Source organism: Loxodonta africana, chromosome 16 (assembly GCF_030014295.1).
Source record: "Loxodonta africana isolate mLoxAfr1 chromosome 16, mLoxAfr1.hap2, whole genome shotgun sequence".
In the NCBI taxonomy this organism is placed as follows: domain Eukaryota; kingdom Metazoa; phylum Chordata; class Mammalia; order Proboscidea; family Elephantidae; genus Loxodonta; species Loxodonta africana.
The window spans coordinates 54,475,035-54,484,497 of record NC_087357.1 but is presented as its reverse complement, the minus strand read 5'-3'; the positions used below and the strand labels follow the sequence as shown (position 1 = coordinate 54,484,497).

At 37.0% G+C, this 9,463-nt stretch overlaps 1 long non-coding RNA gene across 1 annotated transcript in view; it reads left to right on the top strand.

Annotated features, from left to right (window-relative positions):
* Window positions 1-1,536: 1,536 nt before the first annotated feature.
* Window positions 1,537-9,463, top strand: part of LOC111750317 (uncharacterized) — a 200,647-nt gene continuing 192,720 nt past the window's right edge. Inside the window, exon 1 of the long non-coding RNA XR_002785477.2 lies at window positions 1,537-1,778. This is a non-coding gene — a long non-coding RNA (uncharacterized LOC111750317). The remainder of the gene's footprint in view (window positions 1,779-9,463) is intronic.

Below are 9,463 nucleotides of genomic sequence, written 5' to 3'. Positions count from 1 at the left end.
AATGGTAATGATTATGATAATGATTATGCTTGACAAGTTTAACTTTGTTCTCTATCGAAGATTTTTTTCCATGCGTTACTTAAAAGAGCACTTAAGACACAATCCCTGTGTTCTAAAAGTGATATATATATGAATAACAGCCATTATATATGTGTATAGGAGCCCTGGTGGTGCAACCGTTAAGTGCTAGCTGCTAACAGAAAGGTTGGCGATTTGAACCCACTAGGTGTTTTGTAGGAGAAGAACTTGGCAATCTGCTTCCACAAAGATTACAGCCTAGAAAACCTTATGGAGCAATTCTACTTTGTAATATAGGTTTTTTTTTATGAGTTGGACAGCACCCAACAATAAGATATGTATATATATATATCCATAAAGACTGAAAATATGTAGGCCAATATGTTAATAGTGAGGCAATCTCTGTGTTGTTGGATAATGGATACCATTTATTTATCTTATTTGTTTATTAAAATTTTACATTTTTTCCTAAAATTACTTGTAATTATTCCAGTAATAAGAAAATATATTTTTTAATTGATTTTTTAAAAAATTGGTTTCCATTTATTTATTTTTTTAAGTAGAGAGTTTCAGAAGGCATTTACATCAGTCAAGGTTTGGCATAAATCTGGACAGTGTTTTCTGTTTTCTTGAGCCACTATAATGTTTTCCACAGTGAGGAACTAACTACATCAACAGTCATAAAAGTCCTGAGGGGAAAAAAGGCAATGTAACCTAATTTGTTGTCTGGCTTTATGTGGAAAATGGATATGCCATTGATTTTTTTTTTTCTCCTGTTGAGCAAAGTGTGAAATTATTTCCTAAATACGGACTTCTTCTGGCATCAGCCAACATCAGATCCCATGTGACTTCACAGTTCTAAGGAAGCTCCTTCTTTGCTCCCCACTCATCTCCCACTTTGGATTTCTGAAATTCTGTGACTCAAGATCTAGGAAGCAGTTTGAAGCATTTGAAAGATTCATTAGGCTACGGGACAATTTACAAGCCTCCAAGATAATTTATTACCCTTAGCAGTTAGCACAGTAACACGCATGTGGTTGCTTGCATTTAGCAGAATTTAAACAAAAATATATTGGATAAAAGAAGGAACAATCTACTCTTTTACGTATTTGTGTAAATAAGTTCACCTGCTTTCACCTAGAAAGCAGGTTTTGATTGATGAAACATGAATAGAGCTTGAAGAAGTTTTTGGTATTGAGGGAGCAGCCTCAGAGCCCATCCCTTACTAAGAAACACTTGCTCTGGCTTATTCTCCTAGACCAAGCAGAATAAACTGCACATTCTTCTGAAATTGTCCTTGACAAGATAACCACAGAACAGGTCACAGATGGCCTCAACCTGCCTCTAGGTGGAGACTTAACATGGTAACAAAGGAAAGTCCACCTCTTCCTCTATCCTGGAGAATCAAACTCTTGTCTACAGAAAATGCGTAGTCATTCCCAAGTCCGGAGTGCCTGCATGAAGTCAATCCTGAATATTCACGATGAATTTGCATTTTCTTGCCTGCTCTCTGTAAAAGCCCACTCACTTCTCCAAGCTGCTGCAAGCGGAATCGGAGGCGGCAGCCCTGATTGCTCCGTTCCTTGCCCAATGAAATAAAGGCATTTTTCTGCTCTCCCAGCTCAGCCTCTTGTTTATTGGCTGTGACAAGTCACTCCAAGCAGAACCTGGGTTTCTAACCGGCAACGTTTCCTGTGCGTATTTTTTCAGGTGGAATGGGAAGAAACTGCTGTGGACCCATATCACCGAAAGCAGGATGGGTATGTGTGGGAAATGGGAAGCTTGAGCTGAACTCAAGGATGGCCCTTTCTAATTCTACTTAAGGCCAACCTGTGAACGGTTGTTCTGTATTGATTGCAAACAAAAGGTGTTGATTTTGTTAACTTAGGGGAAAAGGGGGGTTTACCAGAAGTAAAGGGAAGCTCGCAGAAATTAAGGAAAAATTAAAGAAACAGATTCAGAGTCAAAGAGCACAGGGACCAGCATAATCCCAGAGAACCACACTGAGACTAGTTGACACTCATTTTGTTTTGCCCTTTTGGTTCCTTTGCTCAAGATTCATAGTCCAGCCAAAGGGTGTGAAATTGGCCTATCTTAGGTTCTGTGTACATTCCTGTCGGGGGAAAACAGAACACCTGGCTGATGATTCTCCAGACAGCATGCAATGGGAGAAGGGTAGAATACTCATCCCAGCAAAATTAACATTCCATTTTTGAAGAGGAAATGGATATTCTGTGGCAAAGCAACCAGTGACCATTATACCATCCTTTTTTCCACTTACTTTTTGTATGACCTCCATAATGTGATTTATAATAGCCTCAGAATTTTTTTTTTCACCTTTTGAAAAATGTCATAGCAGCACCGGCCTCTTTGTAACTTTTGGTTTGATTTGAGTTCAAGAAAGATAATAAGTTTTTCAGGAGTCTTATTTAGTAAATACAAAGCTAGAAATGACTTTGCAAAAACAAATAACATAAAATAAAAATAATCACCATTCTCTTCAGATGTTAAGTTCTGAAATAAGATAAAGATTTGCTTACCCAATCTGGTAAATAAGAGGACTGATGGTCCAGTATTTTATACCTTATGGGTTGTCCTTTGCCTGTAGGTCAAAGCAGACACAATAAAGGAAGTCAGAATCTTAATTCATTGTTCAACGTGACTTGCTGCTCACCCTGAGGCTGCGGCTACTGGCTGTATTTGTGCGTGTATATGCATGTGTGTATACAATAGAATAGAATATATGTGTATTATACACACACGTACGCACATATATTCTTTTCTTAAATATTAGGGAAATTTTACTATTTAATTTTAGCCTTACAGGTGCGGGACTATCTAGATAATGTTTCACAAGAGCTGCTATGTGGAAATCATGCTCCTGAGTCTTTCTTTTCCTTCATTAAAAAAGGGACCTTGATGATTTAAATGTCTACCTTGATATCTTTCAAAGGTAGTTGTTGTGTGCTGTCAAGTTGGTTCTGACTCATAGCAACCCTGTAGGACAGAGTAGAACTGCTCCATAGGGCTTTCTTGGCTGTAATCTTTACAGGAGCAGGTCGCCAGGCCTTTTCTCCCACGGAGCTGCTGGTGGGTTTGAACTGCCCACCTTTCAGTTAGCAGCCGAGTGCTTAACCATTGCACAACCAGCCTCCTCTTCAAATTGCCCCCTGGAAATCTAGTGTTTCAGATACTAAGAGATAGATGCTTTCTATGTTGTTCTGAAACTTGCTTCTAAGGAGGAAAATCCTAGCTGGAAGAGTATCTGAGAGGCCACAGTTAACCAGAGGCATCAGGGGAAAGAGGCTGTCAATCTGCCTGAACGTTATTCTGTTAATTACAAATGCACAGTGGTTGTTTGACTCTTTCTAAGGAAGGAAAAAAAAAAAGTCAGTTGGTGTGTATGTAAAATTATTTTCATTCATTTGCATCAGTGGTTTAATATTGGGTGTTTCTCTAACTTGTACTCTCAATATGATGTCCCTGAGATTTTGCATGTTTGTGCACGTGGGTGTACATTATTCTTTTACCAGTTGCACAGCATTCCATACTTGGATATGTCATCGTTTGTTTTATGATTCTAACTTTGATGGAAAGTTAGTTTGTTTCTGAGTTTTCATTATTATAAATGATCACAAAATGAATCTCGTTGAACATGCCTCCTTGGGCACATGTACAAATACCTCCTCAGGATATGTGTGCATCATGCACATCCACACACACTGGGCTTTTTAATCTATCCCAAATTTATATTTGTGAATGGATAATCAGTTTTCCAACACCATTCCTGAGCTGTTCATCCTTCTCCCCCTGAGTCAAAACACTATCATATTGTATACTGAGATCGTATATGTAGCTGTACATATGCACATTCATCTAGACTCTAGTCTGTTTCATGTTTCAGTTTATGTAACTTTATACAGAAATCATATTGTTTTCATTATTATGATTTGTAATATCATACTTTGACATTGTTTTGGCTACTTTCACACATATGCTGCTCTATGAGAAACACTTTAAAGATCTTGATTTGGGTTGCATTTGTAGATGAGTTTGGGAAGAACTGTCACGTCATTAGTAGTGAGTCCTTACCTCCTAAGTAGGGGAGTTCCACTCTGTCCTATAGGGTTGCTATGAATTGGAATCAACTCAGCGACAACGGGTTTATGTTCTCTTATTTAAACATTCTTTTACATACATCAGTATATTTTATAGTGCTTACATTCAGTGTCCACACATTCTTTTATCATGGAGAAATAGGATAGGTTTTAGCATGTTGAACTCGTATTCTGCCACCTTAGTGAACTCATCTATTAGTTTTGAAGAGGTATTATTTTGTTTGTTTTTGGTGAGTAGATTCCTTGGGATTTTCAAAATAGAAAAACATGTTATCTGCAAATAGAGAGAGTTTAAATGTCCTTTTGAATCTCTATACTTCTTTTCTTACCTTTCTGCAGTGGTTAGAACACCCATTACTATGTTGAATAGGAGTGGTGAGGACAGAAGTCCTCTCTACCTTACAAGGAAAATATTTAACCTTTAACAGTTCTTGCGATGTTAGCTATAGGAGTTTCTTTTTTTGTAAATGTTCTTTATCAAGTAGAGGTCATTCCTCTGTACCCCTAGTTGGCTGAGAGTTTTATAATGAATGGTGATTTTATTAAATGGTTTTCCTGTGTCAACTGGTGAATTATATTGATTGAATTTCAAATGTCGAAGCAGCTTTGCATAACAGGAATAAATCCCATTTAGTCCTGGTGTATAATTCTTTTCAAACATTGCTAGATTTGATCTGCCGATATTTTGTTCAGAATTTTGTATTTAAGTTAATGAGAGATATTGGACTATGTGTATGTTTTAGTTTTACACTAGCTTCTCAGCTTCAGATAAGAGAAATGAAAAAATGCCTCTCTAAGAATCTGACTTTCAAGTTATAACCTGAATGATAGATAAGAAATGGCTGACCTTAAGGAAATAGGCGGAAGATCATTCCAGACAGAGGTGGCAGCAAGGGAAAAGCCTGGAGCAGGAGTGACCTTGGGAATGCTAAGGAGGAGAAGGAAAGTCAGTGTGGCCAGAGCACAATGACGGAGGGCAATGATGTGAGATAAAGTCCAAGATGCAGAAATAGGTCAGCTCCTGTAAGATCTGGCTGTAAATTGTTTGCCTGTCTGCCTTCCTTTTTTTTATATATAGTTTCATTTTTTTGTTGTTGTTGTTGGAACACCCACAGCAAAGCATACACCAATTCAACAGCTTCTATATGTACCATTCAGCGATATTGATTACATTCTTTGAGTTGTGCAACAATTCTCACCCTCCTTTTCTGAGTTGTTTCTGCCCTATTAACATAAACTCACTATCACCTAAGGCTCCTGTCTAATCTTCAGAGTTGCTCTTGTCAATTTAATCCCATATAGATAGTTCTTAAAAGAGCATAATGTTCAAGGAAGACTTTTTTTTTTCACTAGTTAAGCTAAATAATTGTTTGGCTTTAAGAAGATTCAGGGGATATTTTTGGCTTAAGGTTTAAAGATTATCTCAGGGCAATAGTTTCAAGGGTCCATCAACCCTCCATAGCTCCAGGAAGTCTGAAGTCCATGAGGATTTGAAATTGTGTCCTGAATTTTCTCCCTTTTGATCGGTATTCTTCTATGGAATCTTTGATCAAAATGTTCAGTAATGGTAGCTGGGCACCATCCAGTTCTTCTGTTCTCATGGCAAAGGAGGCAGTTGTTCACGGAGGCAGTTAGCCACACATTCCATATCTTCTTTCTAGTCCTGACTGTCCTTCTTCCTCTGTTATTCCAGGTTAATAGAGGCCAGTTGTTGTGCCTTGGATGGCTGCTTGCAAGCTTTTAAGACCCCAGGCACTATGCATCAAACTAACAGGCAGAACAGAAGCACTAAACATGTTATTAGGCCAATTAACTGGGATGTCTCATGAAACCATCACCCTAAACCTCCAAACCAAGGAAACAAACCCAATGAGTTATCTGGTGATATGTAAAATTCCTTCCTTTTTTAATAGAAAGTAGAAAATAAATTCCTTAGAGATTGTAAGTAGGTGAATGAAGTGATCTAATATACCTTTTAAAAAGACCTCTTTAGCTCTCATATGAATAATTTAATTGGAGCAGGACACAAGGATGAAAGGTACCAGAAAAGAAAAATAAAAAATTCTGCGGTGGCCAGGAAGAGAGATGATGGAGCAGGTGGGGTCATTTTTGTCTTGTATTTGAGAAGCAAGAAGCACACTGTTTCCAGGTTTTGGTTTCCAAATACCACCCTTTGCTAAATGGAATCAGGTCTTCTTGGAGAAATGGCTGAGTCCAGGAATGGGGCAGGGATGGTACAAGATTAACCTGGAATATCTGTGCTAAAAATTAAGAACACGCACAAAAAGTGATGGGAGCATGGAACATATCAGAAAGACACAGAGAAGCCAGTTTGAAATGGCTCACATTGGCCAAATACAGTATAATTTGAGCAACAAAATGAACGATGAAATTATCACAGTACAACACACTGAATGAAATCAGAACCCATAAGTCCACTGTGTAGATAATAAAAGAATGAGTAAACATATATGAAAAAAGGGAATCTCCTCTTTAGAGTAGAATGCCAAGCAATAAGCAATATATGCTTGAGAGGCCTGATATTCTTTCATTAATTCACTCACTCACTGATGGCAAACTTGTTCTGAGATATCTGTGGATAGCTCAGTGGAACGATAGGACCTGATTCTGTTTTTGTCACACAGAAAGAGCAATCTGATTGGCAGCCCTGTTTATGCAGATTGCACCAGGTGCCAAATTTGAATACTTGGTTCTTGCCATTAGAACTGTCTGCCAGGGCTCTGACAGAACTAACTTTCTCATTATTATGTAATCTTAGCAGCAAAATGGCAAAAGAATAAACTTTCTACTTTTCTTATTTTTTCACTTTTGATAGGTAGAGAGAAAGTGGAAGAGAGAGTTAGACTGAGAGAGAGATTCTGTGAAAAGCAAATTCTACCGCATAGTTTTCAGTCATTAAAGTCTTCTAATACATTACAATAAATCATAATTCTCAGTGTTATAAAATTATCAGTTTGGATCAGCTCCTTTTTTAGCCACATACCTCTTTCCCAATGAATGACTTATCAATTTAAATTCATTACTAACTGACTGGGAATTAGGCTTCCAGTAGTGACAAATATCAACAAAGATAATCTAATTTTTGCTTGTTGTACTTTTTTGTGCTTTTAATGACCATAAGCAGTAGCTTATTATGTCAGGCTGCAGTTGAAGAGGCAGATAGTTTGAAATAAGTTTTTATTATTCTATGTTATTTTGTTTTATAATGTAAATTGTTTTTGTAATATAAATTGGCTTCCCCATTTAAAAAGCAACAGCATATGTTTTTGTCAAACAAGCAGAGATGGAAATAATGATAATTTGACAATCAAAATAAACCTTTTGAATTTAAGGTTTTCCCTTCAGTGAATGTATTAGGTTTATCAGGAACGTTCATTTACTGGAAGCACGTTGAGAAAGCATGTCATTTAAAATTGCAGTTCAATTTATTTGAGTTCTGCAGGGTTCCAGAAGTGAGGCAGTGCACCAAACCATAGCATGTCTCTCCTCTATTCACAACTTACTTTCTATGTTCTATGAATATTCTACGTTTTATGAATAAGCCTTTGCCATACTATTCCACTGGCATAAATGACTCGCAAAACTACCCCAAACTACTTAGAATATTTATCACACCACTTAATTATTTTCTGTGTTGTAGAATCTATTCTCCTAAAATAATCATCCGCAAAAAATTTTTCAGGGGACTGTAAGTTTTCTATGTGTGTTTAGTAACTGTATTGTAATTTTTTTAACTCTTTGTTCTCACTGATCTCTATTGTTGAAGAATTAAATAATCTAATGAATCAGAAAGTGTGGAAAATGTTTGTTAGAATAGCTTATTTATTAACAGTATTTCTATTTAATTTGTGCACAGTGATTGGTAGACTAAGCACATGGTTACTTGTTATTATATTAAAATAAATTGTTCCACCTCCAGGGCAAATCTTCATTGCAAAGTAAGATTTAATATTGTTGAGTATACAGGAACATAATGCTACAATGACAGTTTTCAAAAATGTTAGAATAGAAAATCTAAATGAGGAAGTTGTTAAAATGCATATTGAAAGGACAGACTCAGGAGGTCTAAGGTCCTCATTGTGTGTGTGTGTGAATGCATATAAAATAAATGAATCAAACTAAATATTTTTTAGGCCTTTTTTAAAAAACATTCTATGGATATTGGCGTTTCTACTTTTTAAATTTATGTTTCTTGTTAAATTTTCTAACTGTTTTGCTTAAGCCTGAGTACAATTATTTATCTGGTAATTGCAGTTGGATAAAATCAACTTAAAAATAGCAGAATTTATGGCAAACATATTACGTGTAAAAAATGATAAAAATCCTTATGCTTCAGACCAATGATATTGTATCAGAATTACTGGGGGACAAGATCCTATATGATGCAACATATATAAAACCTTTCTGTTGCTTTTGTGAGGCTTATCTGCACTCTCTCTGGAGGTAGTCTACATGGCTCAGACTTGGACTCTTCCATCCTCTGAGCCAAGGACAACTCCTATTATGTTTCTGGTTGAAACACTGGAATTACTAACTTAAGCCCTAGGAGCCCACAGGCGATGGTTATAGAACCTAACAAATGTTTCTTTGAACCCAATATTGACATGGAATGAAAGAACTCATAATGATGCCTCTGTATATGTGTATTTCTTATCTATGAGCAGGAATCTAAGAACTCAAGGCAGGAGTCAGGCCAGTAGTACCTCATGGGCCCATGTAAAACACACCCATTGCCATCAAGTCATAGTGACCCTACAGGATAGGGTAGAACTGCCCCAAAGAGGAGCACTTGGTGGATTTGAACAGCCAAGCTTTTGTTTAGCAGCCATAGCTCTTAACTGCTAAGCCACCAGGGTTTCCATGGGCCCACATAGTACCTATAAACACATCTCCATCTACCTTCTCTTCCCAAATCTCAATGAAGTGCTGTTTGGAAGTGTGATGTGTAGAATGAAAGAAGGCTAATTCTCCCCTTTTCCCTATCGCACCTGTAGATTCCTCACCCCCACCTCTGGGCTCCTCAATCGAAGGTCTCCTCAGACTCACTTTCATTTCCTTTCCTCTTCTTTCTGCAAGACTCAGCTCTGTGCTTTACTTTGGACCCAGGCTCATCCTTTGTGATAAATAGATCAGTGTATCAGGAGTTATTTTTCTTTTAAATTGATTTTTGGTTTTTTGGAAACCCACAGATTCACTGTCAATGCCATGATGCACAGAAAAAACAAACAAAAAAAGCATGGATATGAGAAGACAAGTAGGAAGAAAAGTCTTCTTCCCTAATTTTATGGTGTTGGTTTATTTTTATT